A 15,300-nucleotide genomic window follows, 5' to 3' on the forward strand; every position below is an offset into this window, starting at 1 on the left:
TTTGGTTCAATCTTCATTGAGATCCATCCCTCCACTTGCAAGTTACCCTGAATTAGATGAAAAACTCAATTTTGTTTTAACACTTAAAGCCCCCTTGCCCTAATTAAGCTCAATTTTAATCCAAATAGTTCAATTTTAATACAAATCTGACTGGCGGTTCTCCCACTATACTCGATTGCACAGACGGGCGGACAGACAGACAGATCTCAAAAACCTATCTTGGTGGATATTTTCCACTATCCAAATAGGTGATGATGCCTGGATGATGATATGCTATTCTTTTCCCTTTTTTTGGATCCAATGAGCCAACATGGCTACCTAAGACGTTGCAAAATCCGTCCGTCCGTCCGTCTGTGTAATCAAGTATACGGGGAGAACCGCTGGTTGGACTTGGATGAAAATTTGAATAGCCAAATTTGGTGCCAAGGATCATGAGACACATCAAGTTGAACGATGAAGACCCTAGCTCAAATAGAACAGGGGGAGAGGGCTTTACCTGCTAAAAACAGTTTTTTGTCGAATTCAGATTAACCTACGAATGGAGTGATGGATCTGAATGAAAATTGAACCAAAGAGGCCTAAGACCATGACACATATCTAGTTTTACATAACTTTGAAGACCACACTGCCTTTCCATGACAGAAGTATTTATTTAGTATTGATTTATTAGTCTGATTAATTTAGTATGACTTGTAAATGGAGCAACGGATCTGAATGAAAACTAGACCAAAGATGCCTAAGATTAGGGCTCATATCAAGTTCTGGTATCACAAACTCTATCTCAAATAGGGCGAGGGGGAGAGGGTATCAATTTTTAAGAAAGTTGAGTTTTCCTTTAATTTAGTGGGGCCTATAACTTATGAATGGAGTGACAAATCTGAAGTCAGATTCGTCTGAATACCTGAATTTGCTGGAATGAATTTGACAAAATACCACTGCATTGGATCCAGCTAGAGTTCCCCAAAATTGTTTATTGCAGACAACATTTAGATGGGTAAAGATTCATAGCTTCAGTAGTTTTACCAATAATATGGTCCTGAAGATGATGAAATGGTATAAATCTGGTTCAGATGACGAAATGACAAAACTTAAACACTAATGTCAGAAATATAAGCTCAAATGGACTACAGTATGCAACACTTAGCACAAAACAAGGAATTTTACCTCACTGTCGACCAGTGAACTGTGAAATAATTTCAATTTTTGTATTATATAACTTTTAAACAAAACTAACGAAGTGTTAATCATACTATAATTTTTTTTCTTCAAAAACAAATACCTTATTTCACATCCAAAAATAGGGCATGGAGCTATATCTGAGTTTACTCTAAATCTAAAGGTGCTGTTTTCGTGTACATTGCCAAAGCACACACACACAAAATTTTCATGTCAAAGGTAAAGTATTTGAAAAACAAGTACATTAATAGTATCTTAAGTAATGAGTATTTCGTAATCTTACTTAAGTATCAAGTAATAAGTACACCCTAGAGTTTTTACTTAAGTACAAGTACAAGTAATGGAAAATTTTACCTAAGTAGTACTTCAAGTAAAAGTACTTCAAGTAAGTGACAGCCTTCTAGTGAACATACTACTCAATGCCTTTTTTTATGCTCTTCACTAATATAATAATCACTTCTACTGTAAACTCAAATTTAAGCACATTTTAACCTAAACTAACCTTATTATAAATAATTTTAGCACTTGAGAAAATGTAGCTTTATTTTTTCAAAAAAATAGAAAAAGATGGCAATGAGAAAACATAGTATTATTTTGTCCAAATTTGACCAATAAGTCATACTTTAATTGGAAATTCCTCATTTTTAAGAGCTCAAAAAGTGCTTAAATTTGAATTTTCAGTAGAAGCAATTATTATATTTGTAAAGAACAAAAGAAAGGCATTGAGTCATATGTTCACTTTATTGGTATATCAATAATATTAACTGTCATACATTTACCCAATTTTATTAGAATGCAAGACTATGGCTTTATTTATGATGCCCTCAAATACTTTACATACAACCCATGGGAGACTTTAATGCAAGTAGGCTAATTGCTTACAATGTCCTCTGGTCTTGTTGGGTTAATAACTAAGAAGCTTTCTGGCTTTATTTTGGTCAGTTTCTGATCATTTGGAAGTGATATATCAAACATGAGATATCATGTTTTTTTGTGATTGATTCTTCAAAGTATTACCCTTAATTACCTTAAATCACATTTTCTAGTGACTAAGGCTGAAGAACCTGTAGATGTTGCCAGGTAAAGTTGATTTAATATTCAAGTCACAGTTCACAATTGGATCATCAATATATACAAGACAGTTTGGCTATATTGTTGGGTGTTATTAGATGTATTGCCAGCTGGGTGTGTTTAAGGGATAAAAGAGGAGTGGCAACTAACAGACCCTGCTGGATGATACTGGTTTGTCCTAGTGCATCTTCAATGACTTGCTGCTCCAGTCATGCTCAACACCAATCTTGAAGCTCTAAACTGATCTGGCCAATATGGTAGTTTTGCTGAGTGAATTCCACAGTGGAACAATGCAATTAGTAAAGAAGTTGAACTTTTCATGCTTTCTCCTAAATTTTTGATGCAGTTTTATGAAATTTCCTTGGGTTCTGGTGTATTCATTGTGATCGAAATGGGCTTAATGGTGTCACCAGTCGTCATCCTAAATGCAAGGAAGACATCTCTATTTCTATGGTATGTTAGAGTAGGACAGTCAAGCTTTTCTAGTCATTGTTTATAGGAAATTTGTTGTTTGGTAAAAGGGAGCTTGGTTGCTTTACATTAGACCTTTTCAAGTATTTCCATGTCACACTTAAAGTGCAGGTTGGTAACCAGCATGCCAAACTATAGATAGCAATGAATAAAGGCTGTGTAAAGCTTCTTGATAACTCTAGGCTTTTGACTTGTCACTGAACACTTGATCAAACTGAGGACCTTGTTTGCCTTAGCTGCTTGGTTCTGACTGTGACTATAAAATTTAAGCTTATTATCAATGATTACTCCAAGATTACACTCATCCTTGGCACTCTGAATGGGCATATTAGCACCTGCAGAGTCAATCATGTGATAACCTTGACAGGGGTTGTTTGGACAAAGATGCAGGACTTTGCATTTGCATGGGTTGAATTTGAGCATCCAGGTTGTTGTCTACAGACAGAGGTTGTTCAGATCTTCTTACAGAGAAGAGAAATTTTCTTTTGAGGCTGCTAGACCAAAGAGTTTGGAATTGTCTGCATACTGTTCCAAGCCATTCTTGACCACCTCAGGAGTATCATTTACATAGAGGTTAAACAATGTTGGGCCTAGTTTGGTCCCTTGGGTGACACCGCTCTTAACATAAACTGATATGGAGTAGATAAGGTCACCTCTTTCATCATATGCAGTGACAATTGGATTCTATCAGATAAGAAGTATCTATCAGATATATATATATATATATATATATATATATATATATATATATATATATATATATATATATATATATATATATATAGGATTATTTTGCTACAAAATAGTTAACTAAGTTTCAATTTTCATAATTTTTCCTCAGTTGCTTTGATGTTCTCATTGAAGTAACTCTTAATAGCTTCTTTTCCCTATGTGGATCAGTAGCGACAATTGTATATATTATTATTGGTGGTGGTCTTATTTATTTCTAGTTTAGTGTTTTTTCTTTCTTTTTATCTTATGCTGAGGATGCCTAGTTTGAATACAGGCGAAATATCCGCGTTGTTTTAGTCTTTCCTCTCTACTGGCTGTAGTCGTGTTTGAGGTTTTTTTTGTGGAGTTTTATCTCTCTTTGTTGTTTATTGTCATGTCTGGCAAGTTTGGCTTAAGAACTTTCACTCGTCAAGCTTCTGGGCAACAATTAGCCGCTTCTGTCAATTATTATTTTTCTTTGGTTAAAAAACATACAAATTTGTTAAATCAGCAAATTTTTTTTTAAAATTGCAAGAAGGAATCAGTGATCCCTAAATCTTTCAGAATCAATACCCATTTTGGTAATGAAAATGAATCAAAATTAAAAAAAAAATTCAGCCTTATGGCTGTAAATCACATGACTTCCGAGAAAAAAACAAAGACGTTTTAAGTTGTCCAAAGACTTTGTTGAAAACTTTTTGAGGAATAACCTTCCATCTGACATTTTTCTGAGAATTAAGGAAATGGCTGTTAGATCTTTTCACCATGATTTCCATTTGTCAAAGGTTTGTTTGGTCGACAAGTTCAATAGACTTTTGTTTGAAAAGTTCCAGGATTCAGTTACTTGTTATCCTCGTTTTTGTCTGGGTCCTGCCACTAAGAATTTGTCATCTAAACCTCTTAGTAGTCAACAAGAGGCAGTTTTGTTGAAGGGTTTTAGTTCCTGTTTTCCAACACCAATTTCATATTCAAAAATAATTTCTAAAATAGAGTCAGGAATTATGGCTTCTATTAATAAAGTTGGGTCTCCTCAATAGCTTAGAGCTGAAATTGTAAGGGAAACATAAGACTTTTAGCATGAGAAAAACTGAAAATGATATATAACAAAAAATGACATTAAAATACTTTCTGATTTGAAAAAGGATAAGGTCCTTACTGTCACTAGGGCAGATAAAGGCAATACTATTGTAATTATGGACACTGATGATTATGATTGTAAAATGAATACAATCATTTTGGATACCACTATTTACAAAAAATTGGTTTTTGATTCTACAGATAAATATTTAAAGTTGATAAGAAAGGAATTGGAGTCACTGAAAAATAATTTACATATTACCCCACAATTTTATAATAAATTTTGTCCAAGAGGTTGTTCTGCACCCAAGATCTATGGTCTACCCATAATTCATAAGACAGGAGTCCCGCTCTGTTCCATCGTATCAACTTTCTCATCACCAGTGGCAAAATTAGGAAAGTGGTTGTCGGTGGCATTGTGTTCACTTTTAGGAACACAAAAATCATATATAAAAAATCCCACTGATCTTACTAATAAGTTAAAAATTTGGCATTGGAGGAAAATTCAATTCTCTGTAGTTTTGATGTGGTGTCCATGTATTCAAATTGTAACGTGAAAAAGTGCGAAGATATATTAAGGATTAAATTACAAAAGCACTTTGATACAAGATGTGACCATGGCTAGTTTGGAGATTGAAGTCATTATGAAGTTGGCTATCCTTGCAAATGAATATTCTCTTTATTTTGGTTTTAGAGGTGAATTTTACAAACAGGTGTTTGGTTTGGCTATAGGGGCATCTCTCTTCCCTTTGTTGGCAAGTCTCTTCATGGAATCTATTGAAACCTCAGCTATACACAGTTTTAGGGTCTCCTTAAAATTCATGGATGATGTGGTTTGCATTTGGAAACATGGTTTAGAGTCCTTAGACCTTTTCCATAAACATTTAAATAGTTTTGACAAAAATAAAAAACTTAGTGGAGTTTGAAGAAAATGACAAACTGCCTTTTCTTGATATCCTATTGATTAAAAATGATTTTCATTTACTTTTTTTAGTATATAGAAAGCCTGCACACAGTGATAGGTATTTGAACTTTCACTCGTGCCACCCCATTTCAGTGAAACAAGGGGTTGTGATTGCACTGGTGGATAGAGCTTTCAGAATTTGTTCCCAGGAGTTTTTAGATTCTGAATTGTTGTATTTGACGGACATTTTATTTTGTAATAGTTACCCAATTAAATTCATTGATAAAATAATAAAAAATAGACGCATTAAACCCAACAAAAGGGTTGTTGGGGTTTCACACTGTACAGAATTAAACATACCGAAAAGGTTCATTTCTTTACCTTATGTATCTACTTTGGGGGAGATGCTTAAACGAATTTTAGGTAAACATGTTATGTTTACGTGGTATAAACATGGTATATACGAATTTATGGTAAACATTGATACTTGTTTCCAATCAGCTGATACTGCTTATATGTGCATTTAGTTTTGTAACCTTTCAGCTGTGCTGAACAAATCGATATGTCAAAATTTTAATTGAATGATTTTTGAGAAAAAAGGGACGTGTGAGTGGGGCTGGTTGCCCTCCAATTATTTTGGTTACATAAAAAAGGACCCTAGAAACTTTAATTTCCGTTCAAATGAATCCTCTCCTGATGTTTTACGACCAATTTTTTATTCCTTTTCTTCTTTTTGTAATTCAAGAGTCTCTTTTACAGGGTCTTGGTGCTCAATGATAATATATTCATAATCTCAAGTATTTTTGTAGCCACTTGACATTTGAAAAGTTATTTTTGAACTCGTGTTCCTGTTTTCTTGTATCTAGATGATTATTGTTGATCACCAATTTTAAACTTAAGTCCATCTTCTTAATGTTTTTTTTTATTTTTTTTATTTATTTTTTTTTATCATTAGCATTTAAATTGTGCAAATTTTGTTATTGTTTTTTTTTCTTATTATTGACAGTTTCGCTTATGTCTAATATATTCAACTTTTTATTAGCGTTTGAAAATTTGAATAATTATAAACTCTGAAAAAAAAAGGTAAGTTCAGTTTTTATTAATACTAAGAAATCCCATAAGTTCTACTTACAGTATCTTTCCACTACTATGAAGATCGATATTTAGAAAAAAAACACAAATTTTTTATTGTATGATGCAAAAACTTTCAAGTTATACAAAAGCGCAAAAACCAAAAACATAAGGACAGATTCTTCAAAAAGTATTTTGTGGCTAGGATTTTCAAACACATGGCTGCTTAAAGCAGAATCAAAAGAAACAGAAGCAATATTAGAATTTATAGCTTTGATGATATCATCTTTATGCTGTTGTAGGCGTTCCTCAAAATTCTGGTGAGTTCTCTCTACGTAGAATTTGCCACAATCGCATGGTATTTCATAGACATCTCTTTGGCGAGTAACTGGAGTTTTATCTTTACCAGAATTGAGGAGATTTGTGATTTTCAAATTATTGTTAAATACAAAATACAGATTATTTTGTGTGCATACTTTTTTAAGTATGTACACAAAATAATGGGAGGTAAATTATGTTCGAGGACTTATCAAGATTCTCACATGGTAAATTAGCGTTGATTTTACGGCCTGCCATGTATAGAGGCTTGACGGCCTGCCATCAAATTTGCGAATATATTTATTTATTTATTTTATTTTTTTACGGGAATGTCTTTTCAGTCTACGGTTAATTCTATTATTAATAAATAAAATAGGATACCCATTTCCAAAAAGTATGTCCCTGGTAGTCTAGTTCTGCTGTGATGTAGGAATCAGAACAAATGTTTAGGGCACGATCGACGAGAGGGATTATAACAGCTCTTTTAACTTGTAACGGGGGGGGGGGGTGATTTAAAATGTAAACATTTATTGTTTTGTGTTGGTTTTCTGTAAATAGTAAAATTGAGTTTATCTAAGCTACGAGTAATTAGCACATCTAGGAATGAGATTTTATTTGCAATTTCAATATCTAAGATAAACTGTTATTTCCTATCATATGTATTAAGGTGATCTAAAAAACCACTAATTTCACTTTCCCCATAGTTATAAAGTGAAATTACGTCATCCATTTATCGTCCCCAAAAGATATGTTTCAAGAAATACGAATTAAACGCCCAATTTTCAATATGCTCCACATAAATATTCGTCAGTAACCCAGAGGGAGGTACGCCCATGGCTAAGTCATATGTTTGCAGGTAGAAAGAATTACAGAATTGGAAATACATTGAATATTTGTTACAAAGTTTAAACAAGGCCATTAAGACGTCGCAATGTAATCCTGTTGCTGAAATTTCTACTAAGTGATAATTTTTGTTTATTTTATTTTCTAATAATTGCTCAGATACTGATACATCAATATTTGTATACATAGACACAATGTGAAAACTACCGATATCTGAGAAATTTACGTTTTTGAGTTTTTCAACTAGATCTACCGAATTACATACGTAAGATTTTTGAGAAAAAAGCAAATGTTAGAAGGCTGTACATAATCATATTCAAATATTGGAGGCGGGGGTTTTCGTACAAGTTACGATGGACCTTAGAGGAATGCTTTACTTTTTACTCCTGTAAAATCAAGGATAATTTACCATGTGAGAATTCCGATAAGCCCTCAAACATAATTAACCTCCCATATTTCCCAGAAATCACTAGGAATCTTAAAAAAGTATGCACACAAAATAATCTGTATGTTGTATTTAACAATAATTTGAAACTCATAAATCTCCAAAATCTTGGTAAAGATAAAACTCTAGTTACTCGCCAAAGAGATGTCTATCAACTAACATGCGATTGTGGCAAATTCTATGTAGGGAGAACTGACAAGAATTTTGAGGAACGCCTACAACAGCATAAAGATGATATCACCAAAGCTATAAATTCTAATATTGCTTCTGTTTCTTTTGATTCTGCTTTAAGCAGCCATGTGTTTGAAAATCCTAGCCACAAAATACTTTTTGAAGAATCCCCCTTATTAGCAATGAACTAGACATAAAGTAAGAAGTTCGAAAAGCAATTGAAATCAGACTTAAGCTTAATAATAATATTTCCTTAAATATGGACTAGGGAGAATATTTACTAAATGCCCTATACACGAATTTAACTAAAAACTATTGACAGAATATTATAAAAAATCAATTGATATTAACACAGAACCTGTCACAAATAGACCTACGAGATAAGCAGCCAAAAAAGCAAGATTGGCATTGAAAACCTGTTTTAAATCATTCTCTTTCATTCCAATGAATTGCCTCTTGTCATCTCAATTTATCTATCAGTCCTGGTTGAACTTCACTGAGTTGAGGATGCTGGGACTGTTTTGAAAAATTTCTGATTTTGGTTGTATTGATTTTATCCTGTTATGTTTTTTATGGCACTTGGTATTAACCAAGTGACATATAGCAATCGCCAATTCTGTCGGTCTGTCTGTCTTTCGGTCTGTCGGTCCCGGTTTTGCTACTTTAGGCACTTCCAGGTAAGCTAGGACGATGAAATTTGGCAAGCGTATCAGGGACCGGACCAGATTAAATTAGAAATAGTCGTTTTCCCGATTTGACCATCTGGGGGGGGGGAGTGGGGGGCCGGTTAATTCGCAAAAAATAGAAAAAATGAAGTATTTTTAACTTATGAGTGGGTAATTGAATCTTAATGAAATTTGACGTTTGGAATGATATTGTGTCTCAGAGCTCTTATTTTAAATCCCGACCGGATCTGATGACATTGGGGGGAGTTGGAGGGGGGGAAACCTAAAGTCCCGGTTTTGCTACTTTAGACACTTCCAGGTAAGCTAGGACGATGAAATTTGGCAAGCGTATCAGGGACCGGACCAGATTAAGTTAGAAATAGTCGTTTTCCCGATTTGACAATCTGGGGGTGGGGGTGGGGGGCCGGTTAATTCGGAAAAAATAGAAAAAATGAAGTATTTTTACCTTATGAGCGGGTGATTGGATCTTAATGAAATTTGATGTTTGGAATGATATTGTGTCTCAGAGCTCTTATTTTAAATCCCGACCGGATCTGATGACATTGGGGGGAGTTGTAGGGGGAAAACCTAAAATCTTGGAAAACACTTAGAGTGGAGGGATCGGGATGAAACTTGATGGGAAAAATAAGCGCATGTCCCAGATACATGATTGACATAATTGGAACTGATTCGCTCTCTTTGGGGTAGTTGGGGGGGGGGGAGTAATTCTTAAAAATTAGAAAAAATGAGGTATTTTCAACTTACGAACGGGTGATCGGATCTCAATGAAATTTGATGTTTAGAAGAATATCGTGTCTTAGAGCTCTTATTTTAAATCCCGACTGGATCTGGTGACGGGGGCGGGGAGTTGGGAGGGGGAAACCTAAAACTTGGAAAACACTTAGAGTGGAGGGATCGGGATGAAACTTGGTGGGAAAAATAAGCACAAGTCCTAGATACGTGATTGGCATTACCGCGACGGATCCGTTCTCTTTGGGGGAGTTGGGGAGGGTTAATTCTGCACAAATTAGAAAAATGAGGTATTTTTAACTTACGAAGGAGTGTTCGGATCTTAATGAAATTTGAAGTTTGGAAGTATATCGTGTCTCAGAGCTCTTATTTTTAATCCTGACTGGATCCGGTGACATTGAGGGGAATTGAGGGGGGGGGACCTAAAATTTTGAAAACGCTTAGAGTGGAGGGATCGGGATGAAACTTGGTTTGAAAAATAAGCACAAGTCCTAGATACGTGATTGACATAACCGGGACGGATCCGCTCTCTTTGGGGGAGTGGGGGCAAGGGCTAATTCTGAAAGATTAGAAAAATGAGGTACTTTTAACTTACGAGTTAAGAAGGAAACATGTTTGAGAAGGAAGCATGATAAGCATACAATATGCATAACAATTGTAGCAAACAGATTTTGCATGGAACTCCCTATATTTTACCCCCCCCCCACCCCCCCTTAATGTGTAAATATACAGTCGAAATTATATATTTCCCCTCTATTCTCCCAATGCGTCTCTCTTGTTTCATATCTTGTACTTATTAATTGAATTAACTGTTTAAAAGAAGAACCGGAAAACAAGTGATGGGTGACAGAATGCATTGGTTTTATATAATTTGGACTATATATTTGCTTTTTAGGGGAAGGTGGGTTGGCGGTAAAGTATAGGGGGGATCCATGCAAAAGGTGTTAGCTACAGCTATTGTGCGTATTATGAAATGTTTTCTTAACATGTTTCTTTCTCTAGGCTTATACCCCTAAGCTGTAACTATTGCTGACGAAATTGGAATTCCCTAAGAAGCAAAGTCCTGCGGATGTAAATGTTTCAGTCATCTATGCAGTCAGCACAGTAAAGGGAAAATATTTTTACACTGTGACAGTCATCAATGATGATTTTACATTCATGAACTTAGCTATTGACTTTTAATTAGTTCCCATGTCCTTTGGGCACAGACAACGCTGACCCCAGTTATTGCTCACCTGTTTCAAAGGCCGCCTTTTCAAATGCGCAATTTAAATACGTATTTAAAACGTTTTCCATGAATTTGATGAGCAGGTCATTCAAAGAATCTATGTCAAAAAATAAGGATAAAATTGTAACTGAAATGTATGAAAAAATTCCTATCTATAAAGAACGGTATCGATAATTCAAAAGGGCAAGGTAATCATTTTTGAAACTATTCTAAAGTCGGGTGTTGAATGTTTCGATAGCCTTGCAGACTCAAAGGACTGCAGGTACATACACAGGCTCTTGGTTCGTTTTTTAGGGGGGGGGGATGATTAACTTAAAAAACAACGAAAATTGGTTCTATTAGTCTGTGGCCTTTTGAAAGAAAATTACTGGTACTTATGTATTATACCTAACACACTCAAGAAGTGTAGTTACGTTAATCATAATGAAATACACCAAAACATGATGTAAATATAATACTTTAGTTTATACAATAGTATAATTTGGGCTATATATTTGCAAATTAGGGGGGGGGGAGAGAGAATATATCTCAGAAATAGGTTCAAACATAACCTTACCCCCACCCCCCTGATGTACACATATTAAGTCCAATGCATTCTGTCTCCCGTCATTTGTCCTTGTGGCTATGAAACCGGTTTGGTCAGATCGTACATTCAGCTAACAGCTCGACTGTTTGGTATGTTATATAGCCTAAGGAACAAATTATTTTATGGTCTTTCCAAACATCAGGGTGGTTTATCTGACACTACCCCCCCCCCCCCTCTTTCGTTAGGTAAATGAAACAATAAAAACAAGAAGAATACAATATAATTCACGAAGAAGAAAAAAAAAACGCCGAATGTAACTAATTTATCTTCTTTACAGGTAGAATACCGAACAAGAAGAGACTACAGAAACACTGTATTTTCAAGTTTATCTTTATAATAATTGCCAATAAACAAAGTACAGCAAATTCGATAACTCTAGTACCGAGTCTAATTTTAGGTTCTGACCTTCTCACAAGTGCCAAATGAGCTCTTGGCTCTTCCGACCTCGTCACAAGTGTCATATGAGCTCTTAGCTCTTGTTCTTCTTATATATTTTTGTCTTGCTGAGGACGGCTCTTGGACCTAGGGCCGAAATATTCATTCTAATTTGTTTGCCACTGTCTTGCGAAAAGAATTCCCTATTGTTCTGTTTCTTTTTGCTGTTTGTGATGGCAAGGTAATGTGGTCTTCGTCCACATTGTGTACTTTTTTCACAATCCATAATTTTGCTCCAATACAGTATTTGCTCCAATTCTGTTTCCGAGTGTCTCCACATTGTCCTTTTTTACAATACATAATTTTGCTCCAATAAAGTATTTGCTCCAATTCTGTTTCTGACTGTCTCCACATTGTACTTTTTTCACAATACATAATTTTGCTCCTATTCCGAGTAATTGTGCTCCAATAAAGTATTTGCTCCAATTCTGTTTCCGAGTGTCTCCACATTGCCCTTTTTTCACAATATATAATTTTGCTCCAATTCCGAGTAATTATGCTCCAATAAAGTATTTACTCCAATTCTGTTTCTGAGTGTCTCCACATTGTCCTTTTTTCACAATACACAATTTTCGGCGATCTGTTCAGCTTGCAAGTTCTGCATTGCTGTAAGCTCTGTGACGACTTTTGTTGTTTTGATTATCTTCGTTTGGTGTCTTTGTGGGCCATCTCTTGACAGGGTAGGCTACTTGTTTTCTCTCCTTCAAAGGTTGGTGCTTTTTGCCCAACACTATTCACTTCCACTCATCTTTTTTTATCCAAAAAAGTGCGACTGCTCCTTCGATCTTTTCAATGGTTGTTTTAGAGGGGGAGAGGGAACTTGCACCGAGCATAGAAATTTTCCATTTATTATCTGAGTCTTCTAAGTCAGAAAATTCCCAGCCGTGTTTTCATATTCTTTACATGACCAAAAACTGTGGGTTATCTAAAAACGATGTATTTTTAAAAGCCATTATGTGATGTTTGGAATCTAATTTCTGGAATCTAATCTGATGTTTGGAATCTAATTTCGCTTATCGTAATTTACACAGCTTCATTTCCACAGTAAAGAGCATAGTGTGTATAATCTCTTCGTTATTTACAGTGGATGGTCATGGAAATATTATGGAAGGGCTCATTTGATGTTAAATTTTGAGTTACAGCTGTTGTAAACCGGATAGAAAGTAAAATGGTACCCCACAATTAAATGACGCCAACTTAACCTGACCCCACAATCTGATCTGCTACAATCTCGACCTGACCTGCAACCACAACCTGGTCTGCAACCTATAATTCTGAGATGACGATCTATGGTCAGGACAGTTTTTGCAGACAAAGGAATCGCGCAAGTTAAGTTGAGCAGCCTTTACCAAGTATATATAGCCAAATAAATTTTTCAAAATATAGAACCAGTCTTTGACAAAAAGCCCTTTTGCATCTGTGGAAGACGTTGAAAGTGTTGATGACAAGTGTAAAAAAAGATCTATTATACAGCATAATCTTGAATTTGGTCCAAGGAGTAAGTGTTTTTATATTGCGTGGAATATAGCAATGATATTTAAATCCATGAATAAGAATGATTGGATTTTTGTCAGTAATGAAAGCTGTCATCTTTTTTGAGTGATGGAAATAGTGTGGTGTTGATGGTGGGAGCATTAAATCCAATTACATGAATTTAAAACATGGAGTGACCCATGGTTCTTTGTTTTGCCCTTTGATGTTCTAGTGCATTTTAATAATTTAATTGGCTGATTCTAAAGGATTTCGTTGCATGGAGCACTTATAGATGTATGTTCAAAGAGGATGAAGCTTAACTTTGCTGACGACATGTAGAATTTCATGGCAGCTGTGACAGGGTTAGTTTCATTTGTGCTGCTGAAAGCAAGAATCTATTACAAAGAAAGACGGATGCGAATGAATATCTTCCTAGTAAGTGGATATCTCCCTACACATGAAAACATAAAGCTATTTTGTGTCCTGGTGGTTGAGTGTCTTGTGAACTTCTCTTTGGGTAAGTTTTGTATCTTAGTAATGCAGACTTTACTAGTGTGCTTGTATTGAGTGATGTTGTTCCAATTGTTCTCAGGCGTGTTAGTTTGTGCCTTTTTCGTGCTTTTTTGCTTATGATGGGCTGGTTGGGGAGATGAGTGGATTTTTTCGTTAGGGGAGGGGGACTTGCGTTCCAAGGATGCCCTCGAAACTTTTTTTGTGCTCTTTCAGGCTTCTGATATTTAAATTCTCTGGTTTCCGATGTTTTTCTTCTTGTTGATTATGTTTTATTTTTCTGCCGTACTCCATGGTTTTTATATCTTGCTTTTCTGTTTTGACAGTTTTTTTTTTAGTTTTTTTTTTTTCAGTAGTGGCTTTAGGCCTCTTGATCTGGGAAGGAGTAAGGTACCTGAACAGGAATGCAAAATGTAAAATAAAAGGAATTTATTGTCAAATGACAGAAAAATGGGTGGGAGGGGGCAACTGCCCGCCTGGTTATTCCTAAAATGGCCACTGATGTCGTCGCATTGCATCTAAGATGGATTAGTAAAGATGTTTGTCAAGGTGTCTGTACTTATTTCACTGGTTGAGAGTTCCTTTTGTTCCTTTTAGACTGTTCAGTGCCGCCAGTATAGTCTCGAAAATTATTGACAAAGTGCCAGTCAAAGTCAAATTTTAGCGTAAGGAGTTGAGGAGGAGGCAACCGCGCTCCAATATGACTTCTTACTTTCTATTGAAAAAAAAACAACTTATTTTTTCTGGTCGTTTTTCAAATAATTTCAGAAAATATGGATCCCCCTCCATTGAAAATTTTTCTCCCACCACAAAACCTTCCTTCAAGTACCTCCCTTCTTAAATTTTCTTGCAAACAATTCCCCCTGAAAAAAAATCTCTTTAGCGTACTTTAGTTTGGATTTTTTTTTTTTATGGTTTTCAAATCATGTTGGGAAACCTTCCTCCATGGCTCTAAGTATAAGCAACTTGTCAGTCAACCTATATCTCTTTTTTTTGTCTTTTTTATGCAACTGTCTTAGCTTATAAATAGGGTACAAAGCCTCGGCTGACACTCAAGGCAGGTGGTCAGCCTGCCTGAGACTTTAGGCAGGCTTGCCCCTCCAAAAGCTAACACGCAAGTATTTGTCCAATAAGGGAGTTATAGCTACTCCCTTGCTGTTTACCCAAACACTTGATAAACTAAAGGTCTCCCTGTTAGCCTGCAACTTCAGGGGATTTGTCAGTAATCTGTCCATCCTAAAACACGGTGGTTTGCCTAAAACTAAGTGGGCAAGCCTATTAGGCTAAGGTTACTTAGCCTAATACAAACAAATTAAAAAAAAAAAAAAAATCAGTCTCCTGTTTCGTATAAAAGTCCAGTGGGCATTGTCCGTCATGAATTAACCTAAAAATCTC

At 35.4% G+C, this 15,300-nt stretch overlaps 1 protein-coding gene across 22 annotated transcripts in view; it reads left to right on the top strand.

Annotated features, from left to right (window-relative positions):
* Positions 1-15,300, top strand: part of LOC136032943 (uncharacterized) — a 75,121-nt gene that overhangs the window by 6,315 nt on the left and 53,506 nt on the right. For 10 of the 22 annotated variants that reach the window (XR_010618817.1, XR_010618827.1, XR_010618816.1 and 7 more), the window contains exon 1: positions 12,979-13,912. The exons of 3 other annotated variants lie outside the window; for them this stretch is intronic. The gene's annotated coding sequence lies outside the window, so the exon portion shown is untranslated. Of the gene's footprint in view, positions 1-12,975; positions 13,913-15,300 lie in introns of those variants that run through there. 9 more of the 22 variants (XM_065713414.1, XM_065713416.1, XM_065713412.1 and 6 more) reach the window with 4 other exon arrangements.

The sequence above is a fragment of the Artemia franciscana genome, chromosome 11 (assembly GCF_032884065.1).
Source record: "Artemia franciscana chromosome 11, ASM3288406v1, whole genome shotgun sequence".
NCBI lineage: Eukaryota > Metazoa > Arthropoda > Branchiopoda > Anostraca > Artemiidae > Artemia > Artemia franciscana.